A 21775-nucleotide genomic window follows, 5' to 3' on the forward strand; every position below is an offset into this window, starting at 1 on the left:
GATCATCTCTGCCGGCGTGAGATGTTGAAGATTGTGACAGATGTAGAAACAACAAAAGTGGATGAAAAGGACACAGAACCATACCCCATAGATTCCAAAATAAACTGTTTGGCAGAAAATGTACCGCAAAGTTGAGCAGTACATTTGCTAGGACTGTGGCAAAAAAAAAAAAACACATGGCAGACATTCAAAGGGAGAAACTTCCACAGATTGAAGTAAAACGTCCCTGTAATTAAAAAAAAAAAAAAAAAACACTTTTAAAAAAAAATATTAGCAAGCACACTGGTACTTTTTATTAAAATTTTGAACATTTAGGCAATTATGCTATCAGGCTAATGATGACTGGACGCATATTCTTTTTACTGAACGTCACTGCACTAACAATTCACGTGAGAACAGACTGGGATTATAAATTACTTTATGCTTTTTTGTTTTTTGTCCCATTTAAGCCTTTTGAATGTTCATTTTTAGGAAGGGATTTTACTTGAATTTGTCTTTTTCATATTAGCTTGAACCTTGAAAGCACTTCACATTTACCACATTTTCCGGACTATAAGGTGCACCTGCATATAAGCCGCAGCAACTCTTTTCACAATATATATATATATATATATATATATATATATATATATATATTTAGCAGTTTTATAGCAGTTTCCTGTGTTAAAAAAAATTGGTACATAAACAGCCTTTTACGACGGCAACAACCTTGCCAATTAAAACAGAACAGACCCAAGAGGAAAAAAATAATCAAGATTTATTTAGCGTAATTTCTGAACTAAAGAGCGCCCCTACTGGTGAAAGAAAAATCCACAGAAAAGCCGCACCCTTGTATTAGCCGCATGGTTCAAAATCTCTGAAAAAAGTAGCGGCTTATCGTCCGGAAAATACGCTAGTCAAAGGTACTGAGTGATTTTACTTTAACAGGATAATGGCAAATGAAAATGATGCTTAATTGTTACGTATCGCACTTTCACGTGTTTCTGAAGCTAACAAATAGACTGAATTCGGCTCGTGATAAAAAGGATGCGTCTGAACCGGATGAGGTTTGCGAGACAACTTGTCCTACTGAACTATTTGTAAGCGTCATCAGACATAATCCACACAGAATGCCGTCGAACCAGTTGGGTTACGCTCGTGATCACAGTGTATAATAAGAGCCAACGTGTTACTCATATTTCTGAAAGCATTTAAGAGATATATGTCATTACAGCCGAAGATTACTGCTCGGAGTGCCAAATGGCTGACATCATTTGGCAGGCAAACGAAACATTCTCTCCTTTCACATGGACTCTGATGTCCGGCCAGTGGGGCTGCATCGGCGAGTGCGGATGCCATCACCCGCCATCCCAAAAAAATCCCCCAGGTTGCACCGTGTCATATGAGGCCTAGTGGGAATCATGTGTCCGCGGTTTGTTTGACCATTCGTGGCGGGACAAGTACGACACACTCAGCAAATATATTTAGAGTTCAAATTCGAGTACGCTGTGTGCATAGATGGCATGTTTGCGGAGATATTTTAGTTTTCTTTCATGGCGGCGAAAGCTTATTCGGGTGTCCAATGAGTCTTTTAATATTTTATTGTTTCATTTTAGTTAGGAATTCACATGGCGACGCTACTACGGAGATGACAGGCCGCAGTTTATATTTAGACTTTATTAACCCTTGTCTGCGGGGTGTGAGCATGTTTTGACTGGGCAGTACGTCGTGGCCTGTGTGAGCGCAGTATCTTTTAGCCAACCAATTGAGGTCAGACGCTCAATAATTGAAAGCGTGTCACTGGTTCGTTTGTGAGCTTTGTCGGCCAATCTGTGAGACCTGTTTCAGTCAGATTAAAGGGCAGCGATTGTGTTGTTGAAGTAAGTTGGACTATAAGGATGTGACGAAGCTTGCCACACGGAGAAAGGGAGATGAAAGGCGAGGGTGAGTGATTTCCATTTGTAGCAGCAGATTCAAAGGTTGTGTAATATGCAAGTCCCCGACTTCTGTCCAGAATGGCCTTTTTTTTAAAAATTAATTTATTTTAATTTTTATTTTTATTTTTATTTTTTTTATTTTTTTTATTTTTATTTTTATTTTTATTTTTATTTTTATTATTATTTTTATTTTATTTATTTAATTTTTTTTAAAACAAATTGTGTGTGTGTTTTGGCTTCAAATTGTACCGCCAAAGTAAAAACAAAAAAAATTTCACACATTTTCTAACCGCGAATACAACAGTCAACATATGAGAAGTAGCAAATCAGGAACTGTATGACCAGTGCTTATGTTCATGTCTCCATCTTGGCAATTTCCTTCCAGTTTGCATGTTTTCCTTGGCTGGGCTTTCGCCGGGTGGTAGACCAGCTTTTATCCATATTCCAAATACAAAGGGTGACCCAAAATGATTGCAACTCATACTACGGCTGATCGGGCCAATAAATTCAGCACCAACTTAAATGTTCATAAGCGGCGTTCTTATGAGGTTGTCGTTTGAGTGTCGGGGTACCTGGGAATCTTGATGCTCTCACTGTGCCAGATTTTGATCATGGACCTAAAGTTGTGAATGCGAGTGCTATTTTTTTATTTATTTATTAATTTTTTTAAATAATTATAAAAGTAATGAATTGTGGCCCGAACGTTTGTGCATCAATGCAGCGGCAAACCATAATTATTAATAACGTGATGACGTACTGTGTAACGTGACATTGGTTGATGATTTTCATCCACATTATAAAACTTCTTGTCGGATCTCGGTCTGTGTCAGGTGTCAATGATGGTCTCGTCCGGCGCTTTCATTTGTGTGTTTTCCATTTTCAGGTCGTTCCCAGTGCTCTTATTCTTTGCATGACTTTAATTACAACTTTAATAACAGTAGTTGTCAAATGCCCCATGTACCTTCTCCAGTACTCGGTCAGCCTGGGTCGATACCGTATGGTTGATATTAAGCACTGCTGCTCCCTGATTGGTCGAACAGATTCATAAACTCTGACTCGGGTGTGATTTATGGGAGGCTTGGCTCTCATCCAATACACTTGTCTTCATTTGTTTCTGTTTCTCGTTGGGTTTTCTGACCCCTCCAAAGGCTCAGTATCAGTTTGGTGTCTAGATGTTGGGAACGTCTGCTCTAAAGTTTGGACAGTAAAATGGCGATTGATCTGACTTGATCGCCAAGTCTTCCGGATGGTGGGAGTGTAAATTAATACTCCAACTCATAGATGTCTTGCATGCATTATTCAGATTTTTTTTCTCTACAAATTTACTGTTTTCTTCTAAAAAAAAATGCCTTGGCTTGGTGACCAAACACTTGCCGTTACCGTAGTTAAAAGCCAAATCAGTCCAGAGTTTTGGGACGTTTTGTTAATTATCATTCCTGTCTCCATTGGTTCCTACTCTCAACCTTCTAGTTTCAAGTTGTTGAGACTGTCCACTGGTGTCTCTCTGTTCACTTTAAGCCTGCTGTATTTACTGCTAATCCTTTTTATGCTTCTCCCAGCCAGAAGCCCCGGTGAGATCCTGTAGATTTAGCCAGAGGTTGATCTCATGATTAGTATTCAGCTGTCAGAATACGTCAGTCAACTTTTCAGAGGCCCCCTTTCCGTCCGCACACTCTCAGCCTCATTTGCTCTTTAAGATCTCAATGTATACATCAGCACCAAAGTGTGTGTGTGTATATGCTGCATCACGATTTACGTAGCTACGTGATCCCAGAGTGAAAGTGATGTGTGCATTAATGCCCATATACATATCCAACCTCCCTCGGAGTTCCCAGGAAGTCACCCTCCATCATCTTAAATGACATGAAAAGAGCCGTGGAGTGATATATGCATGAATTAATTGTCTTCAATAGGAGTATTTAGAAGCTTAATCCATAGGGATTAACGCAAGAAACCCTCTCTGGTTTTAAGATTCTGTCCGTTTTCCAATGAGGATTGTTTCATTTCACTCTATCCCTCCTGCTCCTCCTCCTCCTCACATGCCACCACCTTCGGTTCGCCATCAGTGAGCCTCGAAAAAGTTCTCAAGCATAGGATTAGCAATATGAAATATTGCTGGATTGCAAATTGCCCTTGCACTCTGTTAAAAATATAATATTTTTGGAGTGATTTTGCTTTCTTGCATAAAAGAGAACTAGCTGTCATTTTATTTTGGAGAATTAGATAACCAGATCACCCACATGCCGGTTTACAAGAAGAGATGTCAGATTTTAAGCGAGTGGTGGAGTTGGTGCCTTACTTCAGGTGGGACTTGAACCCTGATCCTCCAGTTGTGAAGCCTTGAGTCCTTGCCGATGAGCTCCGGCCTCCCTGAGGCAATAATGACGATAAGTGGTACAAGAAATAGATGGATATGTAAGACATTGATGGCGATTGACTCGACACCCATCCAGGGTGCATTCCAAACCCCTTCTTGAAGTCAACCGCTATAGACTGCATCTCACCTGTGACCCCGTTGAGGACAAGAGAAATTTCAGGCTACTGGTAAAATGGGCTGTCACTTATTCAGCGCTTTTCTACCAGTGAACGCAAAGTGCTTCACACAGGGGCAACTGGAGGTTCAGTATCTTGCTCAAGGATACTGTGACATAGCCAGGGATCGAACCCACAACTTCTGATAACCTGATATCTATATCGCCTTTGTCATGCTTATTGGTAGCTTTTCTTTTTTTTTTTTAACCCAATCACATTCCTCAAGGGTAGATTGTTTTAAAAATGATTTACACTGCAGACAAGGCTGATTGTCAGTCATGGGTTGGTCAGAACCTTCTGCACACTATGAGTTAAAAAGAAAAACAAAGACGTAGAAGCACGTCTTGGGTAGGCGGGGCCTATCATTTTCAAAGACGTACAAGTACGTCTTCGGGAATGAACGAGTTCAAGAATATCTTTATTTTAGTGGGAGGGATACACAATATTAATATTGTGATATGTCCATCCTTATGCCCATTTCGAGGCATCGACCTCCAATAACGATATTGTTTCACGGCTAAATTTAAGGGGGAAAAGAATGGTTTTATTAGAATGGATTTTGAATGTTTCTTTCATTTTGTTTTGTTTTTTTGTAATCTTCAATAATGAATCTGTTTTTCATGTTATACATTAACAAAGGTACAGATATATTCTCACTAGACAGTGAGTCCGATTGATTACAGATTATGCTGAATGCATTCATAAAACCATAAATAGTTGACTTTGCTTTTCCAGATTTGTTCCTTGTCTTTTTTTTCTTACTTTTTCCTCTGTCATTCCCTCTCATCCATCCACCCCTCCCCTCCCTTGCTTTGTCTTTCATTTATGCACTTTGCAGCGCAAGGCTGTGAGATATCCAGCAGATCAATGCCTATAGATTAGCTCATTGGAAGCCATTAGTTATGGGTTTTTATAAAGCTAGTCATTATTGTGTTTAATCTTGCAGAAAATTAAATTTAGAATTGTTTAGTGTTTTGCTTAAAAGTTGATTCCACCCCCCCCACCTGCCCCCTCCTCTCACTCACTTAACAGCTGCTAGTTTTCCATTTGTTTTCCATGAATTAGGGCGTCTTTATTTATGCGTTTAAGCATCGTTATGGCACACTTGCACGCATGCACACACACCAAGTTCCATGGTTGTTTTTCTTAATTAAACATCATGGACCTCGGCCATGTCCAAAAAGATCTTCAAGAACACATGTTTTGGCCACTGGACTGCACACATAATTTTTTTCCCATGCTGTTGGCAAATCTCTATTGTCTGAGCCAACGTACTCAGTGGATTTAACCACCTCATAGCGATGGGTCTGCTGTTTTTTTTTTTTTTTTTTTTTTTACCCCTGCCACGCATTGCTTTTGTTTTCATTCTGTGAAACATGCCTCGAAATTGGGGAATTTGCCAGTACGAATCACTGGACAACATGCTCTGTCTTTTTTTGTCCCTACAGAAGAGCCCCACTTTTGTATCCCACTTATAATGCACATACGTCACAATCCGAATACAGTTCAACCGCCACAGTCAATCAAACGCCCTAAAAGTCGGACATTTTGGATGCTATCACAGAAGATTCTTGTCATGGCAGAGAAGTGTCATGATGACGAGTAGAGAGAATGAAATTTTACTTGACGTGACACATGACAGTAATTGCCGGATTTTTACCGTATATAATGGCTATTGATGATAATGTATCTATCTATCTATCTACATATATATATATATATATATATATATATATATATATATATATATATATATATATATATATAATTTATTTCTTTAAATTTTTGTAATTAATTAATTTATTTTTATTTATTTATTTTTTCACAACCTGTTGTGCGGCGCAGGAATAACAAGCAGTGAAGAATTGGAGAATTATTCCGAATTTGCCAAAATGAAGCTTTTTGGAAAGAGAGCCGAGTGGATTTCACCATGTCACCATGCAAATCAAACGATGATGTTGTGGTTTATCATGAAAAAGTTGCACTTGTATCAAGGCACCACTGCACCTTTTTTTTTTTGGTTTTCTTATATATATTTCATGATGATAAACTGTTAACTGCTAGGTTATGTGCGAGTAACACATTTCAGCACTTTGAAAAGTTGAACCTCCCACTTTTTAGTTTCTCCACTCTTTAACCTCACCTGCCATCTTGCCTGCGTGCCCTCTTGTCACTAAATTCTCCCCGCAGCGCTCCCATTCCCAATCCCCATTGCCCTTCTCCAAAATCCCCCCCCCCCTCCCTCCATCCCCTCACACCACATCCTCTCTAACTAAACAAAAGATGCCTTGAGGTCTCAAAAGATCACTTTCTCTCCTGCCCCGACGCAAATGAAAATTTGCTAATCAATTTTTTACCCCCTCTTATTTCATGGCATGTAGTTCCTGCCCCTCCCCTGCCAGCTGTCATTGTGGGGATGTGGCACGAGGGCTGAAAGCTTCATTAGCAGGGGGACAGCATGTTTTGCCCCTCAGCGCTCTTTTCGTGGAATTACTAAAGATAGATAAGCCTTTACATGGAATCTGTCGTCAGTCGCATAGATTCATGCTTCCTTGTGATTGTCAAACCAACAGTGAGTTTTTTAAAATATTTTTTTTTAATTTAGAGATGATCGGCATCCAAGAAAAAGCACATTTTCCACTCGGAACGGCAAACTTTTAAACAGAGAGCTGTTTAACAAAATGTTGGAGATTGGAATTTTAAATCCTAATGGACTGCGTTTGACCACTTTCATACGCATTGTCTCCCCCACCAGTGTGGGTTTGCGCCAGTGCTCATAATGTGTGTGCGTGCGTGTGTAAGAGTGTGTGCTGCAGAGTTTGAGCCCAGTGGAAAAGTTGTTAATCCATGCGGCTGGCGGAGCTGAAAGGCCATTCATATTTTTAGCTGACTGAATCATATTCTGTCATACACATGTCCAGTACGTACTGGGACGTGTGAATGACTGTCGGAAGAACAAAATAGAAACGTGGCTCTTAAAGAAGCAGGCCCATACACTTTGGAGTCAGGATACTAATGACACCAGAACTGTGACGAAACGTGAATTTCCTTCTGGATGTTCACCAATTAGCCTGCCTTTTAGGACCTTTCCAAATTGTCACAAAGTTAGAAGATTAAATTGAAGTTATCCACGCTGTCTTGGTCAGAGGAAGATGATGATTAATAAGCTTTTGCGCCACCTCCAAAATACTTGGCTCTCCAAGTACCGCTATATACTCTCGTAGTAGGTCATGAAAAAAAAAATATATATATATATATTAGTGCTGTCAAGTGATTCATTTTTTTTAAACAAATTAATCACAATTAATTACGATTAATCACATTTTTCAACTACTATTTTTTTGCAAAGCTTGTAACAGATATTTACTTGAATAATATCTTGGAATTGATGCAAAATCCCCAATTATTAAATAAGTATATCGTTCTAATAGCTTTTTTGGTTTCTTGAATACAATCTAAATGCAGATATCTTTACAGGCATTTTTCTTTGAAACATTTCTCAAAACTGCCTATAAGCACCAACACTCCAGCGGTGTTAGTTTGCCAGGCCCAGTGGTAACATGAACACGGTGTTTTGTTCTGAGAAAATGTACAGCTAATAAGGCACAATATTTGCAAAGTATGCACATTATTTTTTTAAGTAAATCAAACTGAGTTAAATGAGTTCAATTTTGGATTAATCACTTGAGTTAATGCTTTAATTGTGAATATATATATATACTGTAAATGTTATTTGTGTGTGTGTGTGTGTGTGCGTGTGTGTGTGCGCATTTGTATCCCCTCTCCCTTGAGTACAATAACCCCCCCAACCTCCCACAACCTTTCCACCTTTCCACATTCCCCTCCTGACTGAAACTAGGTCTCCCACTTATTTCTCTTCCCATCTTCTTCCCATTACTTGTCCCGTTGTCTTGTGTTTGCTGTAAAGTTATTCTCTCTTCTTCACGATGGAGATATATATCGCCGCCCCCCCCCCCCCACGCTGACAGCTCCCCAAGCGATCCTAGCTATGACCAATGACCTCCGGGGTAAACGCGAGGTCCCACCTCACCAGGAAATAAAAACCTTAGCTTCCTTCCGCCATCTGACCCCTCTCACCTCCCTCGTCTTGCCTCGCGCTCTCTCCCTCTCCCTAAATCCCCTCTCTGCCTTTTCCTGCGCTCTTCATCTCTTGTCTTCCTTTTTTCACGTGTTATTTTATCATACGCAGTTCATCTTTTATTTTTGATAGCCGAGACTCATTTGAGACATTTAATTCATCATTGCTTGACAGTTTGACTCACTGAAAGAATGCATATCAACTCATGGCATATAATGTGACAGTGTTAATATTTTAAACCAGGGGAATAAAAAACTATGGCGAATGGTCAATCCAAAAACACAGATTTACGAAGGTGGCATCCCAAGCTCTTAACTTTTTAAATGTATTGTATTGTTCGAGTATTTTCAATGATGATATTCAGTTTGAATTATTAGAAGCTGTACTTGCCAAAACTGAACTTTTGATTTTGAAGTCAGTATTGTTATATTGCCGGTGCACATGTGTTGCTGCATCATTTGTGTTCAAACATCCATTGCTTCAAGTGTTCTAATCCATCTATAACAGGTGTGGGAAAACTACGGTCCGGGGGCCATATGCGGCCCGTTTAATGTTTTAATCTGGCCCGCCAGACTTGAAAAATAAATAAATAAAACACTCAGATTTTTTTTTCAAAGACTTATATATTGTTGTAATGCTTTTGTTCATTTTCATTTAAAATTAAATGTATTATTTTTTTTCTCTTCAATGAGCTGAGGTTACCACCTCCGGCCCCTCTGTCAAATTTTAGAACTCATTGTGGCCCACCAATCAAAAAATGTGCCCACTCCTGATCTATAACATTTTGTAATTTGGGTTTGTATTTTTCTTCGACAACTATGTCCAATTTTCCTAGTTTTATGTTTAGCTTTAGAGCAAACCTCAAGTTGTAGTGTCAATAATCAGTTTGAAATAAGCGCTTGGCTTGTTCTTTGAAGAATTGATCCGTATATGGCTAACTGCTACTTGATAAGAAGTTGAGTACCACTCCGTGCTTTGCATATTTATTCCAAAAGTCCAAATGTAAAAGAAAGAATAATAGAGTTTATATAATGGTGGTGGCCTTTGAAATACGCTTTCAACGGCAGGATTTTAAAGTCGACATCGTTAGTGTGTTGGTTTTCAGCTTGTGATGGTGTGGAAACACAACAGAGTATTCCCTCGAGATCTCCTTCACTTCGTTTATGCCTGAGAGAAAGAATACATGGGAGTCAAGTAGTCACCTGCATGTAGCTGTGTGCTTCATGCATATTTATGACTTTCCTTATAGGCTATAGGAGGAAAAACAGCCCGGAAAATAAATTGTTTTCTTTTCTTAATTTAAACCATCTCTCATACATTCGGTTTGACTGTGTAATGAATATCGCCAGTCGCCAGTTTCAAATTCTCCAGAAGAAATGTCCAAAGTAGACCTTGGTTTCTGTCTGAAGGGGGGGGGGTGAGGACAATGTTCACGTTCCTCTTTCACTTAACTTAACTTTAACTGGCAGCGTTCTAATTAATGACTGATTTCAGAGGTTTGCCTCTAGTGGTGGCTGAGTGTACTGCAGGCTGTAAAATTCAGCCGTCGTTAGTTAAGTAAATACATTGACCCGATTATAGAAAATGAATGTTCATTGTTATTTATTCATTTATTGCTGATGTAGCACCAGAATTTCCCGGCTGAGGTCTAATAAAGTTTGTAAAATTGTTTTCGATGCTTCTTCATGTGTTTTACATCTGGGACTCTTTATTATGTCATTTCATGTGCACTTCCTCCCAGCACCACGGACAGAGCCTGCCCACGTGCTCAATTCTCTGAATGAAAAGTTGAGAGCAATTCTGTCACTCTGCTTAAAATGTTACGCTCACAACAGTCCATAATAAGTCGATCGCCAAAGAAATGTTCTCTCCTTGTCGTGCTGTGTAATAAAACACAAGCTTTTGGGTTTCTTTACTTCAGACTTTAAAGCATCTTCATGTGGGTGTCACAAAACACAGAAGGACATCTGTGGACCCTGAGAGGCACAATGTCGAGCATTCACTTATGGTTATGATTATCACTGGAAGTCCTGTTTTTGGATACTGAGGGGGCAGTACTATGCGGAAGCAACACACCCGAAAGTTGTAACAGGCAATCGTTGGAAAATCTAAAATATATTCTTGCTTTTTTTTTTTTTAAACCACAATGGCCAAAGGATGATATTAAACCAATTGGCATTTTAATAAATGTACTTTGGTTTGATTTCAACAAAACACAGAAGTCCCTGTGTCTATTTTGCAGTCTTGCACTTCTCTGCCTCTTCTTTTTTTTCATCCTGTTGTGTGGATGCCTGTCTTCTTCTTCTCTCATCTTCGCTGCCCCATCTGCCCTCAGCGGTAAACTTCTGCTTATTAGAGAAAGACAGGGAAACAGAGACTGATGGGAGTGATGGCGTAAAACACAGACACACGCAGAGCAAATTCTGCTTGTCAGGATTTCTTCTTGTCTGCCTCTGCGTGCGAGATAGATTTTTTTTGTTTATCGGACAGGAAGTGGATCTCTTACAATAGCATTCTGACGTTTCCTGCTCTCTAATGTGAAAAAGTGTTGTTAAGATTCCTATTCCAGATATGATGCATGCACACACACGCCGAGACGTCATGGTGGTGCAGATAAGATGCAACTGCCGTGCTGGTGACAGAACCACTGAGTCAGCCAGATGTATTCACAGTCACTTAATTTATACGGACGCACGGGTGAATATAAGGCTTCAATACATTTGATTCTGCTTTAGCTCCACGTATAGGCAAGACGCATGGTGAAAATTGACTAAACAGACAGTTGAAAGCGTTTGCAGTTTGAACACAATGTGGTACAGGAGGCTGGGTGACCTAATTTGGAATGAGAAAAAAAAAATCCATAGGAAGTCATATTGGTCCAATTTGGGATGTTTTTTTTTTTTTTTTTTACAATTTTATGTTATGAACAAAACCAAAGGGGGAAATTAATTTACAATGGAACTCAAATGACAAAATCTTGTCGCTCGTAAGATATCCAAAACAAACCTAGTTTATATTTTTAATTAACTCAATTAATTCCAGAAATTTTCACTAGAGGAAACCCCTCAATTTCAGCGTTTTTCTGGATTTTCACATATTTTGCGAGAACAGAATATTGTGTTCTAATGCTATAAAAACACGGAGCTATGACGCAAAAAAAAAAAAAAGGGCTAAGACGTATAAATACGTCTTTGGGAGGCGGGGATTGCATTTTTGAAAACATCAATGTATGTTTTATGGATGGAATGAGATTATCGCTTCAATCAAAAAAACTGTATTAAGTGGCGTTCCCCTTTACGTGCGATGAAAAAAAGAGATCACATTTGATATGTACCACAGCGGGGCCAACTATTGTCAGACTGATGAACAAATAGTTGGGCCATCCCCAAATCCCAGTCGGAGGTTACACACACACACGCACACACCCGCACACAAGTGAAATCCCTCTGTGTGTGTGAACAAACAGAGGATGAAAGGCAAGACAGAGAGGGGAAGAGCACATATAAAGAGCTGCTGTTTTATTAATGAAACTAGAAACAGGCTTGGGATTCTCAGGATGTGTGTGCGTGTGTCATAATCGTGGGTGCCCGAGTTGTATTCACACACACACATGCGCACACATAATAAATTCAACCTGATTCATTCTCTCTCCTCTCTTGGGACCAAACAGCGGTTTTCCTGATCCAAGGAAGCTTCATGTTACCTCCACTAAATAATTGATGCTCCCTCTCTCTCTCGCTCTGTCCTTTTTTTTTTTTCTCACTTTGAGTTGCACTCACTCGCTCCCTATTTCAGTGTTTTTTGTTCACCTGCTGCAATTGTCTCAGTTTTCACACTTTTCTTTTAACTCATTCAGTACCAGTGACGTCTTTAGCCGTCAATGGCAGTAAGTGAGTGCAGACATTTTTTTTTTTGGCGTGGGTTCAAATTCAGGGACTATCACAAATTTGTTAGGTGTCTGAAAGAAAGTGTTGCGTCCAAAAAGCAATTATTTGTCCTCCCTGATTTGCTCACAAAACGATCGTGGCTGATAACCGTAAATCGATTCCGTATTTACGACCACAAACCCTTTCGTGAGCGATTAAGCTCGATTTTAGGCCGAGCAATGAGCTGCGCGACTGTGACGCGAGTGGCCAAAGCGATCTCGCTGTTGCCACACACAAATTCAGGAACAACTGGTTGGGTGTTTTTAAAACGTCTCACAACTCGTTCACCAATTAACCTACAATATACTTAAAATAAAATCTGTATTCCATGACAAACTGAAGGGAAATAAAACAAAACAACAATCGGTAAAATCGGCAAATTAATCAATTGTATGAATATTTAATAGCTGCATCCCTCCTCGTGAAATTTGTTGGCGACATTGTTACATGTCTGTGTTTTGTTGCTCATCTCGAGTGCATCATTCAAGCAGTCCGAGCACATATTACGATTTATTTTGTTCTTGCCATGATTTGATTCTGATCACATTTTCTGCGTGTACCTTCATTAGAACACATAACTATCCTTAATTTATGATGCGAGAGTGTTAGCGTAAGGTCGGATTGGTTGTGCTTTTTGGTTGTCTGGTTGAGACACTGTGTGTTAATGTGCTTCGGTGTGTGTGTGTGTGTGTGTGTGCGTGTATACATGCGTGCGCAGGACCTCCTTCCCCCACTACCACTGGGACTTGCCCCCACTAACCAGGGGTTAAGTGCTCCTTCTCCCTTTCTCTAACATTTGTCTTGTCCTCTCTGACATGTTATTCCCGTTTCTATTTTCCTATGCTTGCATTGCTCTCCTGCTTGGACTCATTTTCTCCGTCTGTGCTGCAAGAGGCACGCTGGCCGATCTCGTTTTCATTTGTACGGGCATGGCTAACACTTTACTGTGGCGTTAGAACCTGTAAGGTTAAAGAAAATCAGTTTGGTTTGCTGGTTGACGTCTGATTTGCTCAAATTAGGAAATAGAAACCATATACTGTTCCTTTTAGGGGGAAAAAATGGCATTCACCTGTCCAATTGTTGCATTCCTAAAAACTTTGTGGGGCTGAACGTTTGAAAATGTCTTAATTTCACAAGGCCGAGTTCTATTGCATTATTTTTAGGAATAATGAGTGATTTAAGATAGCAATATCTCTTTGCCTGCATTAAAAAAAGAAAAAAAGAAGTTTTGTTAAATGGAACAATACGCGGAACAATGTGAATGCATTGTAACTGTCATACATGGATAAAAGAATCCAATCGTAAAAAAGTACCCTTCATTTTGATGACAAGTGACGTGTGGTACTACAATGGATTGCTCAAATGGTGATTACGCAATCCCGTTTCTAAAAAAAAAAAAATCCAAAGCGAAGAAGTTGACGATGGCCTGGTGTGGTTTGAAAGTGTCCACGACTGCAAAGCATTGTTGTCCTACAAAAAATCATCATGATATTTTAGATATTACAAGCTGTATAAATTGCGATTTTTTATTTTTTATTTTTTTTTAAATATGTGAATACCAGCATATGTGAGGTGTATTTTAAAGATTCAAACTATCACATTTTTATACCTCCTTATTTCAGTGGTGGGCCTGAAACATAGCTGCAGTGATGAACGGTGCATCACTACATTGTAAAATGCGCGTCAATCCCAAATTCTTCCCGCAGTTCAATTCGTCGCATGCTCGCCGTAGTGTAGTAGCGTGCTGCCCGCCCCCTCCTGTTTGCGTTTGCGAGCTTGTTGCCGCTGGTTAGTTGTTCGCTGAGAGACTGAGCGAGTCAAGAGTCTCTTAATCCTTGCCATCAGAGACTTTGCTGCACACACACACACATTCACGCACATTCTTATCAGCTTGCCCAGTGAAGCATTAGCATGTGGTGTGTGTAATGTGTGTGTGCGTGCGTGTGTGTGTGTGTGTTAGCGGGCTGATGAGGGGATACCAGTTCTCCCATGACAGAGGTAATCCTGTTCGGTGGCAGGTCTGGATATCCCAACTGGTACGCTTGTGTGCTTGTGTGTATCCCATCGCGCTACGTCACAGAGCGTTGGTGTGTCGACCATTTGGTTATTCGGATTGCCTGCTTGCCTTCTTTAGTCTCAGTATTCTCAGTTTTGATTTTTAGGAATGGAATTTGATTTTCAAGAAGATATATAATTATTTTATTGAGTAACAATATTTGCTTTTGCTTTTTTTTTTTTTTGGGATAAAAAAAACATAAGGAAGAAAGTCCATTAATGGGAAGCAACACTGCTACTGTTCTTAAGTCGACTTTTCAAGTATCTGTACTTGAGTATTTATTTTTCGGACATTTCTTTTCTCTGCTTTTGGTGAGAGATACCTTATCTTGTACTTTATTATGTTTACTTTGTCAAAATAATCCAATTGTTTTGTCAACCGCAGTTGATATTTTGATTGTTTGGTTGATTGAATCCTTGGAAAATTCTTCTAAGTGGCTGATTCACTGATTGGTTGAGATTTAGGGGAATTATGAGGCGTAAAAAAACAGAGACAGCAACATTACCCAGAAACATTAATAACTGATGTGATTCAACAGATTCGGAGAATCATTTAGAGCCTTGCTTCAGAGAATGTTTTGATGTTTTTGACTCCCCAAAATGATTTATCTCAAATGTTTTATTCCCGCCTAAAAAAAAAATACAACCAGCTCCTGGTGTTCCAAAATTCCTCTTCTAATTTGACAAAGCAGCACCCGCTTAGGCGGATTTTTTCTTGATTTTGCGATTTTTTTTTTTTTTTTTTTTTTTTTTCACAACAAATCCAGAATCCAGAAAGTAATTGTTTTTTCACCAATTTTTCAATTTATTTTAAAAGGCGAGGATTGTTAACAAATAAATGGCGATATCTCAATGTTGTTAAAAGTGAAGAAAATATGCTAGAAACAGGAAGTTGACGCACATGAGTCGCCCTTCGCGGGCCACATAAAATGAGGTCGTGGGCCGAATCTGGCCCCCGGGCCTTGAGTTTGACACACCTTCTAAAACCATGCATGTCTAATGCCTGTAGTTGTAACTGTTAACGTGAATGATCATTTGTCTTTCCTGACTATGCCTTGCGATTGACTGGCGATGAGGTGAACATCGTCCGACGTTTCTTTGGGATAGGCTGTCAGATCACGCCGCATACCTAATGAGGATGAGCTCTATAGAAAGTGCATTGAATAATTTTTTTTTTTTTTTTAATTTAATTTCTTTTTTTTATTAAAAGATATATAAACAACCTAATCCTGATGGAGCAGGTTTTAAGGTCTTTAATTTAAAAAAATGCATATTTTAGTCCTCACCCTAATATTTATACAAAAAAAATAATAAATAAATAAAAAAATAAAATAAATTAAAAAAAAAAAAAACTTTAATGCTTGTGATCTACAGTATAGTTATAGTAGGCTGTAATTTTGTCGTCCCAATGCTGAGGTCTCTACAGTGTTCTAAAACCGTTTTCAACGCGTGCGCATCTGTTCACGCAGTATAGGCATGTCTCTGAAGCGAGTGCGTTTCTGGCATGTTTAGTTGCGCTCTTGTGTTTTGGGAGCGCCACAGCGTCTGTTTTCCAGCACACCAGCGGGGGGCTAATGGAACGGCTTTGTTGGTTTAACAGAATTACCGGCGTTCTCCGCCAAAATCAACTCCAGTCGGTTTTTGTTGGCACCACAAGACTCGCTGCCTCACCATTCAGAGCACCTACCAGCGCCACACAAACACACACAGGATTTTGACTCCCGTGAGAATTGACTCAATAAGAAGAGTGAATATTGGATAAAACCAAAAAAAAAAAAAAATCTGAAGTATGAGGTGAAGAGACGCAGAGAAGGAAGGAGGAGGGCAACAAAGGAGGAGAGGGAGCGAGATGTGGGGAAAGAAGGGGGAGATGAGATGCCGCCACGGTTATCAGTGATTAACAGTTCCACCCTATAGAACATTGCATTGGACTTCAAAGAAAATGACGCTCATTGTTTCCCGGCCTCGAGTGCAACCCTGTTTGAAATGTGTTTTTTTTTTCCCCCTCATATACGCTTGCGAGCGACAGAGAGGAGCACCAAGAGGACGGTGATGATGAGGGCCAATAGAGCCTGAGCTAAACAAATACTAATGGAATTGCAATTATTTGTGATGACTTCTGTACACATGAGTTTTACTTCAGGCTAAAGTAGTTGAGAGTTATGAACTAAAGAAGAAAAAATTAAAGCGGATCAGGCCAATCACAATAAAAATGTGTAGAAAAATGTCATCAATAATGTTTTTTATATTATTATATTATATTATATTATATTATATTATACTATTTATTATTTTTATAATAATAACAAAATAATAATAATAATAATAATAATAATTATTATTATTATTATTATTATTATTATTATTATATTTTAGTCTTTCTACTGGTACATTTGTTCATCAGCAACACAGCTCTGCTAGAATTCCGCGCAAATAATGGGCCGATGTGCAGGAACCCACAACAGGAATGAATTGTTGCAAAAAAAAAAAAAGAGACAGTTGGCAACTAACATCCACAAGTTGAGCAATGCAGCCCTTGCACGTCTACCGATGCACTGCGATGTAAAAATATGAACCTGTATCACGTTTTGAGGCTCCACATGCAATATATTGTACTGTATCGCTTTTATCAAACTATAAAAAGTGTGATTATAAAGGAAAAAGTGCGTTGACACAAATCCAGTAAATGGTTTCAACAAAGGCTGTACGCTTCCCTTTTTCATCCACTGCTACATATGAAATTCTAAATATAGTTAAGTATTGTTGTAAATGAAAATGCATGTATACTGTACTGTATTTGTACGGCTGGGCATCAGCACGGCATCCGTCTAGGTTTCGCTTGCTTGAAATGTGTTTTTTGGTATGTATGAAAACTTTAGCGTGGCTGTTTCATACATGACATTGCGGCAATTCAGCGGCCACTTCCTGACTATTGGCCGCTTAGTTCGGCTGGACACGTGATGACAAAGACAGATGCCAACTACTGGCCTGACATATCATACGATACAACTTTATTTATTTAGCGCATTTCACAAAAGCTGGAGTTGTAGCAAAGTGCTTTCCATATGTTGTAAGAACACCTCCGTCCTCTAGGTGGCAGTAATGTCTTCTAACTTGGAAGGATCAGTCCCTCCAATGACAAAAGATGAAGTGGCGAGCTGGCTCTGTGCCAATATTCAAAGGAGGTCTTTCTTGCCCCTTGCTCCGACTCACCACAGTTTTTTTTTTTTTGTATTTTTTTGATTCAGGAATTTTCGAGTTATGCAAACACGGGCTACGACAAAATTTTCTTTCTCTCTCAGTGAAACAAAACATTCAAGTTCAAAAATGGAGGGAGAGGTTGGAAGGGGAAGGAGATGAAGGAAGAGTTCGCAGATCGTCGGAGAACAGTGTCTTTAATTCTTGACAAACACTTAGTCGAGGCTTTTAGACTCACACTTTGGAGCAGATGTGTGCTCGCATACCAATCGCAAACACTGTCACTCTCCATCCAACTCAGACTCTTTTGATGTTCTGTTCAGTGATGTGAATGTGAAGCGTGAGCACAAGGAAGGGAATGGAGAGAGAAGGAAGGAAGGAATAAAGCTCGCTAGATGACAGAGACAAGTCATTTTTCAGTAAACCAGCATTGCCGTTTGACCTTTTACTTCTACATTTCCTCATTTTTATTCCTTTGGTCTTTTCCCTCTTGGTCCGGTCCAACATCTAGATCACAGAGAAAAGGAAAACAGCTGACGGGGAGTAAGAAAACCAAAGAGGGAGACGAGTCCACAGAATGGATTCCCGTCAATAGAATAACGGGACATGAGTAAAAGTCTTGAACTTGGCTGTCTGTCTTACTTTTTCTGTCTCTTGACACGAAGGGAAGAGACAAAAAAGGAGATGCGGCGCGTGAAGCAAGAGGAGAGGAGTGTTTCTTTTGCAAGGATGTCTGAGTGTTTCAGCTTTTATCCACTGGATGAATACAAGCTTACTTGATTTTTTTCTAATCACGGTAGCATGGTGGAAAAGTGGTTCGGTTTCACATTTTAGTCTTTCTGTTTGGAATTTGAAAGTACTTCCCGTGCATGTGTGGGGCTTCGCCACATGCTTTTACTACACAATCAAAAATGTATTATTATTTGTTATTACATATTTATTAATACAACCAAAAGACACCTAATGGCATCTGTGATAAGGATTCATTCATGTTATTACATGGTTATGACAGTCTTATGAACAAACTTCAAATAAAGTGCGGCCAATTTTTTTTTATTTTGACTAAGATTGCATAAAAGTGGCTTTAATTTCAATCAATATTATCTCATTGATGTTAAAATAAATTCTTCAGCTAGATGTATAAAAGAGGTTCACCCCATTTGGAGAAAAACAAATTGTTCCATTGGTCATACACTTTTATCCGTCAGGCACAAAACAGCACTTGAACCACACACACACACACACACACACCCCAACGCACAAAATCACCCCCGCACCCCTTTCCAAGATAAGTGTGTTAAGAGGCAGGGAGAAATTATTAATTAGCAGGCTAATGGGCACTCGGCTGAGTTCTGCTTCATTAAGCTCTCGGTGTTTGTGCGCGCATGTTGTGATGGTGTAGTGGTAGTGGGGCCGCCTCTGCGTAACACAACAAAGATAGGCGTACACACATTTGCAAACACGCACCGTTGCGGAGCAACTCTTTGTTAGCTTCGACCAACATGCAGTAAGTGAAAATGGAAAGATATGCTTAAATGTGCAATATTCTGTAAAACCTTGACTGTTTTTTTTTTAAACATCGGCGAGTGTATTTGTAAATTCCTGCACAATTATTCATAGCCAAATATGTATTTTAATCGTAATGGTGTTTCATACCGATTATACAACCGTTCAGACTCTGCTTAACTCATTCACTGCCATTGACGGATATAGAAGTAAAAAAGTTTACCTGGGCTGGCAGTGAATGAGTTTAATGTAATCAGCTGCGGTTTCACACCTGACGCCAACCCCGGGCTTCCGCTTTAAAGAGGGCAAAGCCTCACATGTTTGCTGTCAATCAAAGCAGCAGTAAAGAGTACGAAACAAGTGCTCGACATCTCCACTAAGTGGTGATGCACTGCGCTCCCACTCCATCCCTCGCAGGGTTGTGCTGGCACCAGTATGATAAGTCAAACCAGCGGTGACGTTAATCTGTCTCCCTCCCACTAGGAAAGATAGATAAGAGGGTGAGGAGAGACGGTGGAGGGAGTTGAAAGAAGTTGTGTTGTTGCCATGTTAAGGAGCCAGAGCTGTGCTGTAGTCGTTATGAAGTCACGAATAGTGTAGTGGTTCGCCCGTCTGATTCCTGCGCAGTCCCCCAAAAAGTGACAGTTTTAATTTGTCTTTGAAAAGTTGTCCATCTTTATAGGCGACTTGTGATTTTGAATGGTGAGCAGTCCAAGATGTCAGTTGAGATGCTCCCAGGCAAGCCTGAGGAGCATAAGCAATATAAAAAATGGGTTTAAAAGTTTTAACACAACTATCTTATAAGCTAGAACAGGTAGTGGGCAAACTTTTTGATCGGCGTGCCACAATGGGTTCTAAAATTTGACAGCGGGGCCGGACCAGGAGCAGATGGATGGAGTGTTTTGGTCACCTCACCTCATCGGAGAAAAATAAATACATTTAATTTGAAATAAAAGTGAACAAAAACATGACAACAATATATATGTCTTTGAAAAAACACCGTATTTAGTCAATAAAACATTAACAAGGTTTATTCATTTCATTTTTTTTCAAGTTCAGCGGGCCGAATTAAAAAGTTTAACGGGCCGCATGTGGCCCCGGGGCCGTAGTTTGCCCACACCTGGTCTAAGGGATCAATTTTCCTTCTTTTCACACATTTTTTATTAAAAATGTATCACTTGCAGTGCATTAGTGCGGAAGTACTGCGCGCCGCACAGTTCTTGTATACTTGGATTGAGTTTCAAATGTTTTTACCTGCTTAATCGTCTTGTTTCACATCGGTCATATTGAGTCTGATATGATCATGCTAGGCTGTGTCAAATTCAACCGTGTGTGCCACTGCACATTCATGTTGCGTGCACACGCGCACCCCCCCCCCCCACACACACACACACGTGTGTTTGCCTATAAATAGTGATGGAGGTAACATAAGCAGGGGCCCAGGCTCAGTGGTTTTCCTCCATTGATTAGCTTGCTGGCTAATGCACAATTATTCCCACCTCTCATGCACACACACACACACACACACACCCACACACACTTTTAGATAGTGCTCTGCACCAATGCGAGCTATTTCAACAGGGAACAGGTGCGCGATAGGCAAATATCATGATAGATACTTAATAGCAAGGAGTTAATAAGACTTAGAACTGCTCGTCACACCTGCTAGGATTGTACATCGTTAAGATGGGTGTCCTCTTGCTGGTTTTGTGTGCTAGAATTACCCAGAATGCTTGAGCGATTGACTGGTTGCCTAATGGTGGGCTCTGTTTTCCTCTGATGGCCATTGACTAGGTCTTCTCATCGATAGTTGTTTTGAGAGCGGGTCTAGAGTTTTGTGTGTTCCTTCAAAAGTAAAATGACTACACACTGGGAAGCAAGCCTTGGCTTTGATTTGTTGGCTTTATATTGTGGACGTCGTGCCTCCTATAGGTGTCTGCTCACTTTTCTTTCCTGTTCTCGGATCTCCTCTCCATTCGCTGCTTTTGGAAAGGATTCGGTCTCGCACAGCCCCAGCTAGACTATCACCACTCCACCCAGGAGACCATTCATCGCTCCCTTCAACCCCCTCCCACCCTGTTCTGTCCATACCCATCCATCGATTGCAACTATTCCTGGACTCCTGTTATCCCACTCTGGTCCTGCTCGGGTTTCCCTTCCCTTCCCACCGCTGCCTGTGTGTGTGTGGATGGAAACAACTGAATTCAACACTGTTCTTTTTCCCCATTCATTTTTTTTGGGGGGGTGACTTGGTAATACGTCAAAATAACTTCCATTCACTCACATTATTATTTTCCATAATCAAACCCTTGTTCTCCGTTTTGAACTAAAATGGATTGATTCATGAGTAGCAAGTATCAGTAATCATTAGGAAAAGGTCAATTCAATGCAAAAAGTTTCGGCAATCAATAGTCAAATAACTCTTGACTTATTCTTTTCAATTTGCATTTCCCCTGTCAATTACGACTCTGTAGGATTCTGTCATACGTTTTTATACTACAGTATAGATTAAAAACAAAGCAGTAGAAGTCGTAGATTCGTTG

The 21775-nt window shown here is 39.8% G+C and overlaps 1 protein-coding gene across 2 annotated transcripts in view; it reads left to right on the forward strand.

The window, feature by feature from the left end:
- The window catches only part of esrrga (estrogen-related receptor gamma a), a 189808-nt gene that overhangs the window by 70932 nt on the left and 97101 nt on the right, over positions 1-21775 (forward strand). The gene's annotated exons all lie outside the window — the stretch shown is intronic.

This window comes from Idiotropiscis lumnitzeri, chromosome 5 (assembly GCF_059441095.1).
Source record: "Idiotropiscis lumnitzeri isolate Australia: NSW breed Sydney's pygmy pipehorse chromosome 5, RoL_Ilum_1.0, whole genome shotgun sequence".
Taxonomy (NCBI): Eukaryota; Metazoa; Chordata; class Actinopteri; order Syngnathiformes; family Syngnathidae; genus Idiotropiscis; species Idiotropiscis lumnitzeri.